Source organism: Pleurodeles waltl, chromosome 4_1, assembly GCF_031143425.1.
Source record: "Pleurodeles waltl isolate 20211129_DDA chromosome 4_1, aPleWal1.hap1.20221129, whole genome shotgun sequence".
Taxonomy (NCBI): Eukaryota; Metazoa; Chordata; class Amphibia; order Caudata; family Salamandridae; genus Pleurodeles; species Pleurodeles waltl.
This window is the reverse complement of record NC_090442.1, coordinates 39,755,527-39,776,015: the sequence shown is the minus strand read 5'-3', so window position 1 is coordinate 39,776,015 and position 20,489 is coordinate 39,755,527. Positions and strand designations below refer to the sequence as shown.

Here is a 20,489-nt window from a genome sequence, read left to right as displayed (position 1 = left end):
CTCACTCATTAAGAAAGCCCAATGCAAACTGCACAATCAGTCACGTTATGCCTTCAGCATTGCTACTTTTCTGTCTTTCTGCCATACCAAAGTACCTCTTCATAAATGCCACGGATATGCAATACGTATACAACAATATGTCATGGCACAATCATTCAGAACAGAACTGTGGGTAGACTCAGTGCAGGGAGTGTGTGCGTGCAGAAAGCAGAAACTATGCATGGGTAGAAGCTCTATGATTTTCTCCAGGAATAATGCAAATTGTCCCTCAGAAAAAGTATAGTACTAGAGAAGAATCATAAAGGATTGACACAATTGCTGCCTTTGCTGTTGCCCCAGTTGTGTAATCTGTCAAGGACTGGTCTCTTGCAGATTGAGGCACCTAGTTGCGATTGTGTGGTATAAATCACCCTTACAACCATTTTTGCTATAAACTTGAGATCTTTCTGATATACTATCTCACAGACTTCTTATGAATGAGGAACTCTGAAATTGTCACATTCCAATTTGTACGTCCTTAAAACTCTGCTGGTTATTCAAATGGGCAGATTGTTTTTTAAATTCCTTTCTGTCTCGAGATGTAGTTATATTGATACAGAGGCATAATTATTGAATGATATATATTGGTTTGATTGAAATATGTTCGTAGAGGTGGTGATAGGCTTTCTGTGTCTGTCTGAGAGCAAGGACCGGTTAACGTCTTTTTCCAAGAGCAGTTTGTTGTGAAAGGTATCAGACAGAGGAGTATGTATTGTGATGTGGTTCTCTGACTGCTTCTGTCCACTTGCCAAAAGTTCCAAGGTCATATGATAGCACAAAAACTGTAAGATTGAAGTGGTGTGTGCCGGAGGTTTAAAATGGTCAGTTTAATTAAAGACAGAAAAGTGAAACGAATGACTGCAGAAATACTGTATGTGGCCATGAACTGAGATGAAAGGATGATTTTGGAACTCTGTCTTGCAGATTACCCTCAATGCCGCAATGGATAGGGCACTACTCTCACAGACCAGGGTGTGTAAGTTTAAGTCTATCGGAGGTGCACACCCTGAACTAATACATTTTTGCTGAAACCTAATCATATTGTTTACTCTTCCTCGTAGCAGCTTGCCAGGGTGATAGTATATTGCAACAGAACGATTCCACTTCTTCACTGAAAAGAGTCATGCTGGTTACCCAAATGTGCAGCGTGTCATTTTATACAACTTTCTTTATTGAAATTAAAATTGGACTCACTTGAAATATTCTCTTTCTAAATGAATGTTTTGAGCTGCTGTGAATTTTATTTCTAGAGGTGGTGACAGGCTTTCAGGTACGTGCTTAGGTCAAGGCCCTGTTCATGTCACTTGTATAAGCTAATTCAGGGAGCAAATTAGCAAGTCAAGAAATGGGAAGTCTGAACTACTGTCAAAGCAGTTTCATTCTCTTTTCAAATAATCCAAAAATACCATTGCAGCATAAAACAGAGTATTCAATAAAAGAAGAAGGAGGATTAACGGCAAAAAAGCACATCATAAGATATGAAACTTTGGAAATTATCTAGATATTGTTTGAAAAAACTCCTTTGATGGAAAGAAGATGAAGAACGGTATGGGATCCTGTCCTGCGCACCTGTAATTGATATGTTCCACATCCATTCATACCACCTAACCCTAAACACCCAAACATAATGCAGTCAGTGACCATGTGGCCTAATGGATAAGGCGTCTGACTTCGGATCAGAAGATTGAGGGTTCGAGTCCCTTCATGGTTGATTCTTTTTCTCACAGCACCCAACTTATCTTTACATACAAACTGGAAACACACTCTTAAAATACTCCTTTCACTCTCACTCATTAAGAAAGCCCAATGCAAACTGCACAATCAGTCATGTTATGCCTTCAGCATTGCTACTTTTCTGTCTTTCTGCCATACCAAAGTACCTCTTCATAAATGCCACGGATATGCAATACGTATACAACAATATGACATGGCACAAACATTCTGAACAGAACTGTGGGTAGATTCAGTGCAGGGAGTGTGTGCGTGCAGAAAGCAGAAACTATGCATGGGTAGAAGCTCTATGATTTTCTCCAGGAATAATGCAAATTGTCCCTCAGAAAAAGTATAGTACTAGAGAAGAATCATAAAGGATTGACACAATTGCTGCCTTTGCTGTTGCCCCAGTTGTGCAATCTGTCAAGGACTGGTCTCTTGCAGATTGAGGCACCTAGTTGCAATTGTGTGGTAAAAATCACCCTTACAACCATTTTTGCTATAAACTTGAGATCTTTCTGAGATACTATCTCACAGACTTCTTATGAATGAGGAACTCTGAAATTGTCACATTCCAATTTGTACGTCCTTAAAACTCTGCTGGTTATTCAAATGGGCAGATTGTTTTTTAAATTCCTTTCTGTCTCGAGTTGTAGTTATATTGATACAGAGGCATAATTATTGAATGATATATATTGGTTTGATTGAAATATGTTCGTAGAGGTGGTGATAGGCTTTCTGTGTCTGTCTGAGAGCAAGGACCGGTTAACGTCTTTTTCCAAGAGCAGTTTGTTGTGAAAGGTATCAGACAAAGGAGTATGTATTGTGATGTGGTTCTCTGACTGCTTCTGTCCACTTGCCAAAAGTTCCAAGGTCCTATGATAGCACAAAAACTGTAAGATTGAAGTGGTGTGTGCCGGAGGTTTAAAATGGTCAGTTTAATTAAAGACAGAAAAGTGAAACGAATGACTGCAGAAATACTGTATGTGGCCATGAACTGAGATGAAAGGATGATTTTGGAACTCTGTCTTGCAGATTACCCTCAATGCCGCAATGGATAGGGCACTACTCTCACAGACCAGGGTGTGTCAGTTTAAGTCTATCGGAGGTGCACACCCTGAACTAATACATTTTTGCTGAAACCTAATCATATTGTTTACTCTTCCTCGTAGCAGCTTGCCAGGGTGATAGTATATTGCAACAGAACCATTCCACTTCTTCACTGAAAAGAGTCATGCTGGTTACCCAAATGTGCAGCGTGTCATTTTATACAACTTTCTTTATTGAAATTAAACTTGGTCTCACTTGAAATATTCTCTTTCAAAATGAATGTTTTGAGCTGCTGTGAATTTTATTTCTAGAGGTGGTGACAGGCTTTCAGGTACGTGCTTAGGTCAAGGCCCTGTTCATGTCACTTGTACAAGCTAATTCAGGGAGCAAATTAGCAAGTCAAGAAATGGGAAGTCTGAACTACTGTCAAAGCAGTTTCATTCTCTTTTCAAATAATCCAAAAATACCATTGCAGCATAAAACAGAGTATTCAATAAAAGAAGAAGGAGGATTAACGGCAAAAAAGCACATCATAAGATATGAAACTTTGGAAATTATCTAGATATTGTTTGAAAAAACTCCTTTGATGGAAAGAAGATGAAGAACGGTATGGGATCCTGTCCTGCGAACCTGTAATTGATATGTTCCACATCCATTCATACCACCTAACCCTAAACACCCAAACATATTGCAGTCAGTGACCATGTGGCCTAATGAATAAGGCGTCTGATTTCGGATCAGAAGATTGAGGGTTCGAGTCCCTTCATGGTTGAGTCTTTTTGTAACAGCACCCAACTTATCTTTACATACAAACTGGAAATACACTCTTACAATACTCATTTCACTCTCACTCATTAAGAAAGCCCAATGCAAACTGCACAATCAGTCATGTTATACCTTCAGCATTGCTACTTTTCTGTCTTTCTGCCATACCAAAGTACCTCTTCATAAATGCCACGGATATGCAATACGTATAAAACAATATGTCATGGCACAATCATTCCGAACAGAACTGTGGGTAGACTCAGTGCAGGGAGTGTGTGCGTGCAGAAAGCAGAAACTATGCATGGGTAGAAGCTCTATGATTTTCTCCAGGAATAATGCAAATTGTCCCTCAGAAAAAGTATAGTACTAGAGAAGAATCATAAACGATTGACACAATTGCTGCCTTTGCTGTTGCCCCAGTTGTGTAATCTGTCAAGGACTGGTCTCTTGCAGATTGAGGCACTTAGTTGCAATTGTGTGGTAAAAATCACCCTTACAACCATTTTTGCTATAAACTTGAGATCTTTCTGAGATACTATCTCACAGACTTCTTATGAATGAGGAACTCTGAAATTGTCACATTCCAATTTGTACGTCCTTAAAACTATGCTGGTTATTCAAAAGGGCAGATTGTTTTTTAAATTCCTTTCTGTCTCGAGTTGTAGTTATATTGATACAGAGGCATAATTGTTGAATGATATATATTGGTTTGATTGAAATATGTTCGTAGAGGTGGTGATAGGCTTTCTGTGTCTGTCTGAGAGCAAGAACCGGTTAACGTCTTTTTCCAAGAGCAGTTTGTTGTGAAAGGTATCAGGCAAAGGAGTATGTATTGTGATGTGGTTCTCTGACTGCTTCTGTCCACTTGCCAAAAGTTCCAAGGCCCTATGATAGCACAAAAACGGTAAGATTGAAGTGGTGGGTGCCGGAGGTTTAAAATGGTCAGTTTAATTAAAGACAGAAAAGTGAAACGAATGACTACAGAAATACTGTATGTAGCCATGAACTGAGATGAAAGGATGATTTTGGAACTCTGTCTTGCAGATTACCCTCAATGCCGCAATGGATAGGGCACTACTCTCACAGACCAGGGTGTGTAAGTTTAAGTCTATCTGAGGTGCACACCCTGAACTAATACATTTTTGCTGAAACCTAATCATATTGTTTACTCTTCCTCGTAGCAGCTTGCCAGGGTGATAGTATATTGCAACAGAACCATTCCACTTCTTCACTGAAAAGTGTCATGTTGGTTACCCAAATGTGCAGCGTGTCATTTTATACAGCTTTCTTTATTGAAATTAAACTTGGACTCACTTGAAATATTCTCTTTCAAAATGAATGTTTTGAGCTGCTGTGAATTTTATTTCCAGAGGTGGTGACAGCCTTTCAGGTACGTGCTTAGGTCAAGGCCCTGTTCATGTCACTTCTATAAGCTAATTCAGGGAGAAAATTAGCAAGTCAATAAATGGGAAGTCTGGACTACTGTCAAAGCAGTTTCATTCTCTTTTCAAATAATCCAAAAATACCATTGCAGCATAAAACAGAGTATTCAATAAAAGAAGAAGGAGGATTAACGGCAAAAAAGCACATCATAAGATATGAAACTTTGGAAATTATCTAGATATTGTTTGAAAAAACTCCTTTGATGGAAAGAAGATGAAGAACGGTATGGGATCCTGTCCTGCGCACCTGTAATTGATATGTTCCACATCCATTCATACCACCTAACCCTAAACACCCAAACTTATTGCAGTCAGTGACCATGTGGCCTAATGGATAAGGCGTCTGACTTCGGGTCAGAAGATTGAGGGTTCGAGTCCCTTCATGGTTGAGTCTTTTTCTCACAGCACCCAACTTATCTTTACATACAAACTGGAAACGCACTCTTACAATACTCCTTTCACTCTCACTAATTAAGAAAGCCCAATGCAAACTGCACAATCAGTCACGTTATACCTTCAGCATTGCTACTTTTCTGTCTTTCTGCCATACCAAAGTACCTCTTCATAAATGCCACGGATATGCAATACGTATACAACAATATGTCATGGCACAATCATTCCGAACAGAACTGTGGGTAGACTCAGTGCAGGGAGTGTGTGCGTGCAGAAAGCAGAAACTATGCATGGGTAGAAGCTCTATGATTTTCTCCAGGAATAATGCAAATTGTCCCTCAGAAAAAGTATAGTACTAGAGAAGAATCATAAAGGATTGACACAATTGCTGCCTTTGCTGTTGCCCCAGTTGTGTAATCTGTCAAGGACTGGTCTCTTGCAGATTGAGGCCCCTAGTTGCGATTGTGTGGTATAAATCACCCTTACAACCATTTTTGCTATAAACTTGAGATCTTTCTGAGATACTATCTCACAGACTTCTTATGAATGAGGAACTCTGAAATTGTCACATTCCAATTTGTACGTCCTTAAAACTCTGCTGGTTATTCAAATGGGCAGATTGTTTTTTAAATTCCTTTCTGTCTCGAGTTGTAGTTATATTGATACAGAGGCATAATTATTGAATGATATATATTGGTTTGATTGAAATATGTTCGTAGAGGTGGTGATAGGCTTTCTGTGTCTGTCTGAGAGCAAGGACCGGTTAACGTCTTTTTCCAAGAGCAGTTTGTTGTGAAAGGTATCAGACAAAGGAGTATGTATTGTGATGTGGTTCTCTGACTGCTTCTGTCCACTTGCCAAAAGTTCCATGGCCCTATGATAGCACAAAAACTGTAAGATTGAAGTGGTGTGTGCCGGAGGTTTAAAATGGTCAGTTTAATTAAAGACAGAAAAGTGAAACGAATGACTGCAGAAATACTGTATGTGGCCATGAACTGAGATGAAAGGATGATTTTGGAACTCTGTCTTGCAGATTACCCTCAATGCCGCAATGGATAGGGCACTACTCTCACAGACCACGGTGTGTAAGTTTAAGTCTATCAGAGGTGCACACCCTGAACTAATAAATTTTTGCTGAAACCTAATCATATTGTTTACTCTTCCTCGTAGCAGCTTGCCAGGGTGATAGTATATTGCAACAGAACCATTCCACTTCTTCACTGAAAAGAGTCATGCTGGTTACCCAAATGTGCAGCGTGTCATTTTATACAACTTTCTTTATTGAAATTAAACTTGGACTCACTTGAAATATTCTCTTTCAAAATGAATGTTTTGAGCTGCTGTGAATTTTATTTCTAGAGGTGGTGACAGGCTTTCAGGTACGTGCTTAGGTCAAGGCCCTGTTCATGTCACTTGTATGAGCTAATTCAGGGAGCAAATTAGCAAGTCAATAAATGGGAAGTCTGAACTACTGTCAAAGCAGTTTCATTCTCTTTTCAAATAATCCAAAAATACCATTGCAGCATAAAACAGAGTATTCAATAAAAGAAGAAGGAGGATTAACGGCAAAAAAGCACAGCATAAGATATGAAACTTTGGAAATTATCTAGATATTGTTTGAAAAAACTCCTTTGATGGAAAGAAGATGAAGAACGGTATGGGATCCTGTCCTGCGCACCTGTAATTGATATGTTCCACATCCATTCATACCACCTAACCCTAAACACCCAAACATATTGCAGTCAGTGACCATGTGGCCTAATGGATAAGGTGTCTGACTTCTGATCAGAAGATTGAGGGTTCGAGTCCCTTCATGGTTGAGTCTTTTTCTCACTGCACCCAACTTATCTTTACATACAAACTGGAAACACACTCTTACAATACTCCTTTCACTCTCACTCATTAAGAAAGCCCAATGCAAACTGCACAATCAGTCACGTTATGCCTTCAGCATTGCTACTTTTCTGTCTTTCTGCCATACCAAAGTACCTCTTCATAAATGCCACGGATATGCAATACGTATACAACAATATGACATGGCGCAATCATTCTGAACAGAACTGTGGGTAGATTCATTGCAGGGAGTGTGTGCGTGCAGAAAGCAGAAACTATGCATGGGTAGAAGCTCTATGATTTTCTCCAGGAATAATGCAAATTGTCCCTCAGAAAAAGTATAGTACTAGAGAAGAATCATAAAGGATTGACACAATTGCTGCCTTTGCTGTTGCCCATGTTGTGTAATCTGTCAAGGACTGGTCTCTTGCAGATTGAGGCACCTAGTTGCGATTGTGTGGTATAAATCACCCTTACAACCATTTTTGCTATAAACTTGAGATCTTTCTGATATACTATCTCACAGACTTCTTATGAATGAGGAACTCTGAAATTGTCACATTCCAATTTGTACGTCCTTAAAACTCTGCTGGTTATTCAAATGGGCAGATTGTTTTTTAAATTCCTTTCTGTCTCGAGATGTAGTTATATTGATACAGAGGCATAATTATTGAATGATATATATTGGTTTGATTGAAATATGTTCGTAGAGGTGGTGACAGGCTTTCTGTGTCTGTCTGAGAGCAAGGACAGGTTAACGTCTTTTTCCAAGAGCAGTTTGTTGTGAAAGGTATCAGACAAAGGAGTATGTATTGTGATGTGGTTCTCTGACTGCTTCTGTCCACTTGCCAAAAGTTCCAAGGTCCTATGATAGCACAAAAACTGTAAGATTGAAGTGGTGTGTGCCGGAGGTTTAAAATGGTCAGTTTAATTAAAGACAGAAAAGTGAAACGAATGACTGCAGAAATACTGTATGTGGCCATGAACTGAGATGAAAGGATGATTTTGGAACTCTGTCTTGCAGATTACCCTCAATGCCGCAATGGATAGGGCACTACTCTCACAGACCAGGGTGTGTAAGTTTAAGTCTATCGGAGGTGCACACCCTGAACTAATACATTTTTGCTGAAACCTAATCATATTGTTTACTCTTCCTCGTAGCAGCTTCCCAGGGTGATAGTATATTGCAACAGAACCATTCCACTTCTTCACTGAAAAGAGTCATGCTGGTTACCCAAATGTGCAGCGTGTCATTTTATACAACTTTCTTTATTGAAATTAAACTTGGATTCACTTGAAATATTCTCTTTCAAAATGAATGTTTTGAGCTGCTGTGAATTTTATTTCTAGAGGTGGTGACAGGCTTTCAGGTACGTGCTTAGGTCAAGGCCCTGTTCATGGCACTTGTACAAGCTAATTCAGGGAGCAAATTAGCAAGTCAATAAATGGGAAGTCTGAACTACTGTCAAAGCAGTTTCATTCTCTTTTCAAATAATCCAAAAATACCATTGCAGCATAAAACAGAGTATTCAATAAAAGAAGAAGGAGGATTAACGGCAAAAAAGCACATCATAAGATATGAAACTTTGGAAATTATCTAGATATTGTTTGAAAAAACTCCTTTGATGGAAAGAAGATGAAGAACGGTATGGGATCCTGTCCTGCGCACCTGTAATTGATATGTTCCACATCCATTCATACCACCTAACCCTAAACACCCAAACTTATTGCAGTCAGTGACCATGTGGCCTAATGGATAAGGCGTCTGACTTCGGATCAGAAGATTGAGGGTTCGAGTTCCTTCATGGTTGAGTCTTTTTCTCACAGCACCCAACTTATCTTTACATACAAACTGGAAACACACTCTTACAATACTCCTTTCACTCTCACTCATTAAGAAAGCCCAATGCAAACTGCACAATCAGTCACGTTATGCCTTCAGCATTGCTACTTTTCTGTCTTTCTGCCATACCAAAGTACCTCTTCATAAATGCCACGGATATGCAATACGTATACAACAATATGACATGGCGCAATCATTCTGAACAGAACTGTGGGTAGATTCATTGCAGGGAGTGTGTGCGTGCAGAAAGCAGAAACTATGCATGGGTAGAAGCTCTATGATTTTCTCCAGGAATAATGCAAATTGTCCCTCAGAAAAAGTATAGTACTAGAGAAGAATCATAAACGATTGACACAATTGCTGCCTTTGCTGTTGCCCCAGTTGTGTAATCTGTCAAGGACTGGTCTCTTGCAGATTGAGGCACTTAGTTGCAATTGTGTGGTAAAAATCACCCTTACAACCATTTTTGCTATAAACTTGAGATCTTTCTGAGATACTATCTCACAGACTTCTTATGAATGAGGAACTCTGAAATTGTCACATTCCAATTTGTACGTCCTTAAAACTATGCTGGTTATTCAAAAGGGCAGATTGTTTTTTAAATTCCTTTCTGTCTCGAGTTGTAGTTATATTGATACAGAGGCATAATTGTTGAATGATATATATTGGTTTGATTGAAATATGTTCGTAGAGGTGGTGATAGGCTTTCTGTGTCTGTCTGAGAGCAAGAACCGGTTAACGTCTTTTTCCAAGAGCAGTTTGTTGTGAAAGGTATCAGGCAAAGGAGTATGTATTGTGATGTGGTTCTCTGACTGCTTCTGTCCACTTGATAAAAAGTTCCAAGGCCCTATGATAGCACAAAAACGGTAAGATTGAAGTGGTGGGTGCCGGAGGTTTAAAATGGTCAGTTTAATTAAAGACAGAAAAGTGAAACGAATGACTGCAGAAATACTGTATGTAGCCATGAACTGAGATGAAAGGATGATTTTGGAACTCTGTCTTGCAGATTACCCTCAATGCCGCAATGGATAGGGCATTACTCTCACAGACCAGGGTGTGTAAGTTTAAGTCTATCTGAGGTGCACACCCTGAACTAATACATTTTTGCTGAAACCTAATCATATTGTTTACTCTTCCTCGTAGCAGCTTGCCAGGGTGATAGTATATTGCAACAGAACCATTCCACTTCTTCACTGAAAAGTGTCATGTTGGTTACCCAAATGTGCAGCGTGTCATTTTATACAGCTTTCTTTATTGAAATTAAACTTGGACTCACTTGAAATATTCTCTTTCAAAATGAATGTTTTGAGCTGCTGTGAATTTTATTTCCAGAGGTGGTGACAGCCTTTCAGGTACGTGCTTAGGTCAAGGCCCTGTTCATGTCACTTGTATAAGCTAATTCAGGGAGCAAATTAGCAAGTCAATAAATGGGAAGTCTGAACTACTGTCAAAGCAGTTTCATTCTCTTTTCAAATAATCCAAAAATACCATTGCAGCATAAAACAGAGTATTCAATAAAAGAAGAAGGAGGATTAACGGCAAAAAAGCACATCATAAGATATGAAACTTTGGAAATTATCTAGATATTGTTTGAAAAAACTCCTTTGATGGAAAGAAGATGAAGAACGGTATGGGATCCTGTCCTGCGCACCTGTAATTGATATGTTCCACATCCATTCATACCACCTAACCCTAAACACCCAAACTTATTGCAGTCAGTGAGCATGTGGCCTAATGGATAAGGCGTCTGACTTCGGATCAGAAGATTGAGGGTTCGAGTCCCTTCATGGTTAAGTCTTTTTCTCACAGCACCCAACTTATCTTTACATACAAACTGGAAACACACTCTTACAATACTCCTTTCACTCTCACTCATTAAGAAAGCCCAATGCAAACTGCACAATCAGTCACGTTATGCCTTCAGCATTGCTACTTTTCTGTCTTTCTGCCATACCAAAGTACCTCTTCATAAATGCCACGGATATGCAATACGTATACAACAATATGACATGGCGCAATCATTCTGAACAGAACTGTGGGTAGATTCATTGCAGGGAGTGTGTGCGTGCAGAAAGCAGAAACTATGCATGGGTAGAAGCTCTATGATTTTCTCCAGGAATAATGCAAATTGTCCCTCAGAAAAAGTATAGTACTAGAGAAGAATCATAAAGGATTGACACAATTGCTGCCTTTGCTGTTGCCCCAGTTGTGTAATCTGTCAAGGACTGGTCTCTTGCACATTGAGGCACCTAGTTGCGATTGTGTGGTATAAATCACCCTTACAACCATTTTTGCTATAAACTTGAGATCTTTCTGATATACTATCTCACAGACTTCTTATGAATGAGGAACTCTGAAATTGTCACATTCCAATTTGTACGTCCTTAAAACTCTGCTGGTTATTCAAATGGGCAGATTGTTTTTTAAATTCCTTTCTGTCTCGAGATGTAGTTATATTGATACAGAGGCATAATTATTGAATGATATATATTGGTTTGATTGAAATATGTTCGTAGAGGTGGTGATAGGCTTTCTGTGTCTGTCTGAGAGCAAGGACCGGTTAACGTCTTTTTCCAAGAGCAGTTTGTTGTGAAAGGTATCAGACAAAGGAGTATGTATTGTGATGTGGTTCTCTGACTGCTTCTGTCCACTTGCCAAAAGTTCCAAGGTCCTATGATAGCACAAAAACTGTAAGATTGAAGTGGTGTGTGCCGGAGGTTTAAAATGGTCAGTTTAATTAAAGACAGAAAAGTGAAACGAATGACTGCAGAAATACTGTATGTGGCCATGAACTGAGATGAAAGGATGATTTTGGAACTCTGTCTTGCAGATTACCCTCAATGCCGCAATGGATAGGGCACTACTCTCACAGACCAGGGTGTGTAAGTTTAAGTCTATCGGAGGTGCACACCCTGAACTAATACATTTTTGCTGAAACCTAATCATATTGTTTACTCTTCCTCGTAGCAGCTTGCCAGGGTGATAGTATATTGCAACAGAACCATTCCACTTCTTCACTGAAAAGAGTCATGCTGGTTACCCAAATGTGCAGCGTGTCATTTTATACAACTTTCTTTATTGAAATTAAACTTGGACTCACTTGAAATATTCTCTTTCAAAATGAATGTTTTGAGCTGCTGTGAATTTTATTTCTAGAGGTGGTGACAGGCTTTCAGGTACGTGCTTAGGTCAAGGCCCTGTTCATGTCACTTGTATAAGCTAATTCAGGGAGCAAATTAGCAAGTCAATAAATGGGAAGTCTGAACTACTGTCAAAGCAGTTTCATTCTCTTTTCAAATAATCCAAAAATACCATTGCAGCATAAAACAGAGTATTCAATAAAAGAAGAAGGAGGATTAACGGCAAAAAAGCACATCATAAGATATGAAACTTTGGAAATTATCTAGATATTGTTTGAAAAAACTCCTTTGATGGAAAGAAGATGAAGAACGGTATGGGATCCTGTCCTGCGCACCTGTAATTGATATGTTCCACATCCATTCATACCACCTAACCCTAAACACCCAAACTTATTGCAGTCAGTGACCATGTGGCCTAATGGATAAGGCGTCTGACTTCGGATCAGAAGATTGAGGGTTCGAGTCCCTTCATGGTTGAGTCTTTTTCTCACAGCACCCAACTTATCTTTACATACAAACTGGAAACACACTCTTACAATACTCCTTTCACTCTCACTCATTAAGAAAGCCCAATGCAAACTGCACAATCAGTCACGTTATGCCTTCAGCATTGCTACTTTTCTGTCTTTCTGCCATACCAAAGTACCTCTTCATAAATGCCACGGATATGCAATACGTATACAACAATATGACATGGCGCAATCATTCTGAACAGAACTGTGGGTAGATTCATTGCAGGGAGTGTGTGCGTGCAGAAAGCAGAAACTATGCATGGGTAGAAGCTCTATGATTTTCTCCAGGAATAATGCAAATTGTCCCTCAGAAAAAGTATAGTACTAGAGAAGAATCATAAACGATTGACACAATTGCTGCCTTTGCTGTTGCCCCAGTTGTGTAATCTGTCAAGGACTGGTCTCTTGCAGATTGAGGCACTTAGTTGCAATTGTGTGGTAAAAATCACCCTTACAACCATTTTTGCTATAAACTTGAGATCTTTCTGAGATACTATCTCACAGACTTCTTATGAATGAGGAACTCTGAAATTGTCACATTCCAATTTGTACGTCCTTAAAACTATGCTGGTTATTCAAAAGGGCAGATTGTTTTTTAAATTCCTTTCTGTCTCGAGTTGTAGTTATATTGATACAGAGGCATAATTGTTGAATGATGTATATTGGTTTGATTGAAATATGTTCGTAGAGGTGGTGATAGGCTTTCTGTGTCTGTCTGAGAGCAAGGACCGGTTAACGTCTTTTTCCAAGAGCAGTTTGTTGTGAAAGGTATCAGACAAAGGAGTATGTATTGTGATGTGGTTCTCTGACTGCTTCTGTCCACTTGCCAAAAGTTCCAAGGTCCTATGATAGCACAAAAACTGTAAGATTGAAGTGGTGTGTGCCGGAGGTTTAAAATGGTCAGTTTAATTAAAGACAGAAAAGTGAAACGAATGTCTGCAGAAATACTGTATGTGGCCATGAACTGAGATGAAAGGATGATTTTGGAACTCTGTCTTGCAGATTACCCTCAATGCCGCAATGGATAGGGCACTACTCTCACAGACCAGGGTGTGTAAGTTTAAGTCTATCGGAGGTGCACACCCTGAACTAATACATTTTTGCTGAAACCTAATCATATTGTTTACTCTTCCTCGTAGCAGCTTGCCAGGGTGATAGTATATTGCAACAGAACCATTCCACTTCTTCACTGAAAAGAGTCATGCTGGTTACCCAAATGTGCAGCGTGTCATTTTATACAACTTTCTTTATTGAAATTAAACTTGGACTCACTTGAAATATTCTCTTTCAAAATAAATGTTTTGAGCTGCTGTGAATTTTATTTCTAGAGGTGGTGACAGGCTTTCAGGTACGTGCTTAGGTCAAGGCCCTGTTCATGTCACTTGTATAAGCTAATTCAGGGAGCAAATTAGCAAGTCAATAAATGGGAAGTCTGAACTACTGTCAAAGCAGTTTCATTCTCTTTTCAAATAATCCAAAAATACCATTGCAGCATAAAACAGAGTATTCAATAAAAGAAGAAGGAGGATTAACGGCAAAAAAGCACAGCATAAGATATGAAACTTTGGAAATTATCTAGATATTGTTTGAAAAAACTCCTTTGATGGAAAGAAGATGAAGAACGGTATGGGATCCTGTCCTGCGCACCTGTAATTGATATGTTCCACATCCATTCATACCACCTAACCCTAAACACCCAAACATATTGCAGTCAGTGACCATGTGGCCTAATGGATAAGGTGTCTGACTTCCGATCAGAAGATTGAGGGTTCGAGTCCCTTCATGGTTGAGTCTTTTTCTCACAGCACCCAACTTATCTTTACATACAAACTGGAAACACACTCTTACAATACTCCTTTCACTCTCACTCATTAAGAAAGCCCAATGCAAACTGCACAATCAGTCACGTTATGCCTTCAGCATTGCTACTTTTCTGTCTTTCTGCCATACCAAAGTACCTCTTCATAAATGCCACGGATATGCAATACGTATACAACAATATGACATGGCGCAATCATTCTGAACAGAACTGTGGGTAGATTCATTGCAGGGAGTGTGTGCGTGCAGAAAGCAGAAACTATGCATGGGTAGAAGCTCTATGATTTTCTCCAGGAATAATGCAAATTGTCCCTCAGAAAAAGTATAGTACTAGAGAAGAATCATAAAGGATTGACACAATTGCTGCCTTTGCTGTTGCCCCAGTTGTGTAATCTGTCAGGGACTGGTCTCTTGCAGATTGAGGCACCTAGTTGCGATTGTGTGGTATAAATCACCCTTACAACCATTTTTGCTATAAACTTGAGATCTTTCTGATATACTATCTCACAGACTTTTTATGAATGAGGAACTCTGAAATTGTCACATTCCAATTTGTACGTCCTTAAAACTCTGCTGGTTATTCAAATGGGCAGATTGTTTTTTAAATTCCTTTCTGTCTCGAGATGTAGTTATATTGATCCAGAGGCATAATTATTGAATGATATATATTGGTTTGATTGAAATATGTTCGTAGAGGTGGTGATAGGCTTTCTGTGTCTGTCTGAGAGCAAGGACCGGTTAACGTCTTTTTCCAAGAGCAGTTTGTTGTGAAAGGTATCAGACAAAGGAGTATGTATTGTGATGTGGTTCTCTGACTGCTTCTGTCCACTTGCCAAAAGTTCCAAGGTCCTCTGATAGCACAAAAACTGTAAGATTGAAGTGGTGTGTGCCGGAGGTTTAAAATGGTCAGTTTAATTAAAGACAGAAAAGTGAAACGAATGACTGCAGAAATACTGTATGGGGCCATGAACTGAGATGAAAGGATGATTTTGGAACTCTGTCTTGCAGATTACCCTCAATGCCGCAATGGATAGGGCACTACTCTCACAGACCAGGGTGTGTAAGTTTAAGTCTATCGGAGGTGCACACCCTGAACTAATACATTTTTGCTGAAACCTAATCATATTGTTTACTCTTCCTCGTAGCAGCTTGCCAGGGTGATAGTATATTGCAACAGAACGATTCCACTTCTTCACTGAAAAGAGTCATGCTGGTTACCCAAATGTGCAGCGTGTCATTTTATACAACTTTCTTTATTGAAATTAAACTTGGACTCACTTGAAATATTCTCTTTCAAAATGAATGTTTTGAGCTGCTGTGAATTTTATTTCTAGAGGTGGTGACAGGCTTTCAGGTACGTGCTTAGGTCAAGGCCCTGTTCATGTCACTTGTATAAGTTAATTCAGGGAGCAAATTAGCAAGTCAAGAAATGGGAAGTCTGAACTACTGTCAAAGCAGTTTCATTCTCTTTTCAAATAATCCAAAAATACCATTGCAGCATAAAACAGAGTATTCAATAAAAGAAGAAGGAGGATTAACGGCAAAAAAGCACATCATAAGATATGAAACGTTGGAAATTATCTAGATATTGTTTGAAAAAACTCCTTTGATGGAAAGAAGATGAAGAACGGTATGGGATCCTGTCCTGCGCACCTGTAATTGATATGTTCCACATCCATTCATACCACCTAACACTAAACACCCAAACATATTGCAGTCAGTGACCATGTGGCCTAATGGATAAGGCGTCTGACTTCGGATCAGAAGATTGAGGGTTCGAGTCCCTTCATGGTTGAGTCTTTTTGTTACAGCACCCAACTTATCTTTACATACAAACTGGAAACACACTCTTACAATACTCATTTCACTCTCACTCATTAAGAAAGGCCAATGCAAACTGCACAATCAGTCATGTTATACCTTCAGCATTGCTACTTTTCTGTCTTTCTGCCATACCAAAGTACCTCTTCATAAATGCCACGGATATGCAATACGTATACAACAATATGTCATGGCACAATCATTCCGAACAGAACTGTGGGTAGACTCAGTGCAGGGAGTGTGTGCGTGCAGAAAGCAGAAACTATGCATGGGTAGAAGCTCTATGATTTTCTCCAGGAATAATGCAAATTGTCCCTCAGAAAAAGTATAGTACTAGAGAAGAATCATAAACGATTGACACAATTGCTGCCTTTGCTGTTGCCCCAGTTGTGTAATCTGTCAAGGACTGGTCTCTTGCAGATTGAGGCACTTAGTTGCAATTGTGTGGTAAAAATCACCCTTACAACCATTTTTGCTATAAACTTGAGATCGTTCTGGGATACTATCTCACAGACTTCTTATGAATGAGGAACTCTGAAATTGTCACATTCCAATTTGTACGTCCTTAAAACTATGCTGGTTATTCAAAAGGGCAGATTGTTTTTTAAATTCCTTTCTGTCTCGAGTTGTAGTTATATTGATACAGAGGCATAATTGTTGAATGATATATATTGGTTTGATTGAAATATGTTCGTAGAGGTGGTGATAGGCTTTCTGTGTCTGTCTGAGAGCAAGAACCGGTTAACGTCTTTTTCCAAGAGCAGTTTGTTGTGAAAGGTATCAGGCAAAGGAGTATGTATTGTGATGTGGTTCTCTGACTGCTTCTGTCCACTTGCCAAAAGTTCCAAGGCCCTATGATAGCACAAAAACGGTAAGATTGAAGTGGTGGGTGCCGGAGGTTTAAAATGGTCAGTTTAATTAAAGACAGAAAAGTGAAACAAATGACTGCAGAAATACTGTATGTAGCCATGAACTGAGATGAAAGGATGATTTTGGAACTCTGTCTTGCAGATTACCCTCAATGCCGCAATGGATAGGGCACTACTCTCACAGACCAGGGTGTGTAAGTTTAAGTCTATCTGAGGTGCACACCCTGAACTAATACATTTTTGCTGAAACCTAATCATATTGTTTACTCTTCCTCGTAGCAGCTTGCCAGGGTGATAGTATATTGCAACAGAACCATTCCACTTCTTCACTGAAAAGTGTCATGTTGGTTACCCAAATGCGCAGCGTGTCATTTTATACAGCTTTCTTTATTGAAATTAAACTTGGACTCACTTGAAATATTCTCTTTCAAAATTAATGTTTTGAGCTGCTGTGAATTTTATTTCCAGAGGTGGTGACAGCCTTTCAGGTACGTGCTTAGGTCAAGGCCCTGTTCATGTCACTTGTATAAGCTAATTCAGGGAGCAAATTAGCAAGTCAATAAATGGGAAGTCTGAACTACTGTCAAAGCAGTTTCATTCTCTTTTCAAATAATCCAAAAATACCATTGCAGCATAAAACAGAGTATTCAATAAAAGAAGAAGGAGGATTAACGGCAAAAAATCACATCATAAGATATGAAACTTTGGAAATTATCTAGATATTGTTTGAAAAAACTCCTTTGATGGAAAGAAGATGAAGAACGGTATGGGATCCTGTCCTGCGCACCTGTAATTGATCTGTTCCACATCCATTCATACCACCTAACCCTAAACACCCAAACTTATTGCCGTCAGTGACCATGTGGCCTAATGGATAAGGCGTCTGACTTCGGATCAGAAGACTGAGGGTTCGAGTCCCTTCATGGTCGAGTCTTTTTGTCACAGCACCCAACTTATATTTACATTCAAACTGGAAATACACTCTTACAATAATCATTTCACTCTCACTCATTAAGAAAGCCCAATGCAAACTGCACAATCAGTCATGTTATACCTTCAGCATTGCTACTTTTCTGTCTTTCTGCCATACCAAAGTACCTCTTCATAAATGCCACGGATATGCAATACGTATACAACAATATGTCATGGCACAATCATTCCGAACAGAACTGTGGGTAGACTCAGTGCAGGGAGTGTGTGCGTGCAGAAAGCAGAAACTATGCATGGGTAGAAGCTCTATGATTTTCTCCAGGAATAATGCAAATTGTCCCTCAGAAAAAGTATAGTACTAGAGAAGAATCATAAAGGATTGACACAATTGCTGCCTTTGCTGTTGCCCCAGTTGTGTAATCTGTCAAGGACTGGTCTCTTGCAGATTGAGGCACCTAGTTGCGATTGTGTGGTATAAATCACCCTTACAACCATTTTTGCTATAAACTTGAGATCTTTCTGATATACTATCTCACAGACTTCTTATGAATGAGGAACTCTGAAATTGTCACATTCCAATTTGTACGTCCTTAAATCTCTGCTGGTTATTCAAATGGGCAGATTGTTTTTTAAATTCCTTTCTGTCTCGAGATGTAGTTATATTGATTGTTGGACTTTTGCTGATGCAGGGTCATCCCCAGACTTTTTCGCCTCCTGCCTCCTATTTTTTTCTGACATGTTGCTGTTGGCTTTTCAACTCTGAGCACTTTACCACTGCTAACCAGTGCTAAAGTGCATATGCTCTCCTGTTTAAATTGTATGTAAGTGGTTTATCCATGATTGGCATATTTGATTTACTAGTAAGTCCCTAGTAAGGTGCACTAGAGGTGCCAGGGCCTGTAAATCAAATGCTACTAGTGGGCCTGCAGCACTGGTTGTGCCACCCACATAAGTAGCTCTGTAATCATGTCTCAGACCTGCCACTGCAGTGTCTGTGTGTGTATTTTTACACTGTAAAGTCGACTTGGCAAGTGTACCCACTTGCCAGGCCTAAACCTTCCCTTTCCTTACATGTAAGGCACCCCTAAGGTATGCCCTAGGTAGCCCCAAGGGCAGGGTGCAGTGTATGGATAAGGTAGGACATATAGTAATGTGGTTTATATGTCCTGACAGTGAAATACTGCCAATTTCGTTTTCACTGTTGCAAGGTCTGTCTCTCTCTCATAGGATAATATGGGGGCTACCTTTAAATATGATTAAAGTGTAGATTCCCCTAGAGAGTAGATGGACAGGTGGAGTTTGGGATCCCTGAACTCACAATTTAAAAATACATCTTTTAGTAAAGTTGATTTTGAGATTGTGAGTTTGGAAATGCCACTTTTAGAAAGTGAGCATTTTCTTGCTTAAACCATTCTGTGGCTCTGCCTTGTTTGTGGATTCCCTGTCTGGGTCAGTTTGACAGTTGGGTTGTTTTTCACCTCACACCAGACAGTGACACAAAGGGAGCTGGGGTGTGATCTGCATTCCTGATTAGCCATCTCTGCTAGGAGGGAGGGGTGGAGTGGTCACTCTCATCTGAAAGGACTGTGCCTGCCTCTGACAATGCTGTCTCCAGCCCCCTGGTGTGTGTCTGAGGCCTTGCCTGGGCAAGGCAGGATTTCACAAGAAGGTGTGAGTCCCCTTTGAAGGAAGGTGACTTCAAAGACTAAAATGGGTATAAGAAGGGCACCCAAACTTACAAACTTTAGAAACACTTCTGGAATAAAGGGGAACCTCTGCCTGGAGAAGAGCTGATCGCTGAGGAACAAGTGCTGCCCTGCCTGTGACTGTGCTTTGTGGAGCTTTCCTGCAGTGCTGCTTCTGCCTGAGTAAGAGGGCAAAGACTGGACTTTGTGTGCCTTCCATCTTGAAGAAGAAATCTCCAAGGGCTTGATGTAGAGCTTGCCTCCTGTTGTTGAAGTCTCAGGGATAGCAAAGACTTCTTCCTGCCAGCACCTGGAGTCTCTGGAGAGACCCCTACTCTGCTCTGTGGTGCCCTTCCAGTTCCTGGGACCCTGAAAGGAGAGGCTGGCAGCCTAAGGACAAAAATACACGCACCGAGCACCGTGCGGAGAAAAGATCGACGCGAATCCGATCGCGGCTGAGAAAACGACGCGACGCCGCAGCTGAGAAACGACGCCGCTGGAAACGCGACCGGAGAATCGACGCCCGGAGCAGGAGAAACGACGCGCAGCATCGCTGACGAAGGCTGAGAGATCGCAACCAGCGCCGCGGGACTTCGGACCGTCGCGTGGCTGGCTTTTTCGACGCGCCTCGCCGAG

The 20,489-nt window shown here is 40.1% G+C and overlaps 9 non-coding genes across 9 annotated transcripts; all 9 read left to right on the top strand.

Moving 5' to 3' along the window:
- The first annotated feature begins 1,677 nt into the window (after positions 1–1,677).
- Positions 1,678–1,750, top strand: TRNAR-UCG (transfer RNA arginine (anticodon UCG)). The gene has a single exon. It is a non-coding gene; the product is annotated as a tRNA-Arg (tRNA).
- A 1,751-nt stretch (positions 1,751–3,501) lies between these two features.
- On the top strand, positions 3,502–3,574 carry TRNAR-UCG (transfer RNA arginine (anticodon UCG)). Its single transcript has one exon. It is a non-coding gene; the product is annotated as a tRNA-Arg (tRNA).
- Positions 3,575–5,325: 1,751 nt separating this feature from the next.
- TRNAR-UCG (transfer RNA arginine (anticodon UCG)) lies at positions 5,326–5,398 on the top strand. Its single transcript has one exon. It is a non-coding gene; the product is annotated as a tRNA-Arg (tRNA).
- Positions 5,399–7,149: 1,751 nt separating this feature from the next.
- Positions 7,150–7,222, top strand: TRNAR-UCU (transfer RNA arginine (anticodon UCU)). Its single transcript has one exon. It is a non-coding gene; the product is annotated as a tRNA-Arg (tRNA).
- A 1,751-nt stretch (positions 7,223–8,973) lies between these two features.
- TRNAR-UCG (transfer RNA arginine (anticodon UCG)) lies at positions 8,974–9,046 on the top strand. The gene has a single exon. It is a non-coding gene; the product is annotated as a tRNA-Arg (tRNA).
- Positions 9,047–10,798: 1,752 nt separating this feature from the next.
- TRNAR-UCG (transfer RNA arginine (anticodon UCG)) lies at positions 10,799–10,871 on the top strand. Its single transcript has one exon. It is a non-coding gene; the product is annotated as a tRNA-Arg (tRNA).
- Positions 10,872–12,622: 1,751 nt separating this feature from the next.
- TRNAR-UCG (transfer RNA arginine (anticodon UCG)) lies at positions 12,623–12,695 on the top strand. Its single transcript has one exon. It is a non-coding gene; the product is annotated as a tRNA-Arg (tRNA).
- Positions 12,696–16,270: 3,575 nt separating this feature from the next.
- TRNAR-UCG (transfer RNA arginine (anticodon UCG)) lies at positions 16,271–16,343 on the top strand. The gene has a single exon. It is a non-coding gene; the product is annotated as a tRNA-Arg (tRNA).
- Positions 16,344–18,094: 1,751 nt separating this feature from the next.
- On the top strand, positions 18,095–18,167 carry TRNAR-UCG (transfer RNA arginine (anticodon UCG)). The gene has a single exon. It is a non-coding gene; the product is annotated as a tRNA-Arg (tRNA).
- The last annotated feature ends 2,322 nt before the right edge of the window (positions 18,168–20,489 follow it).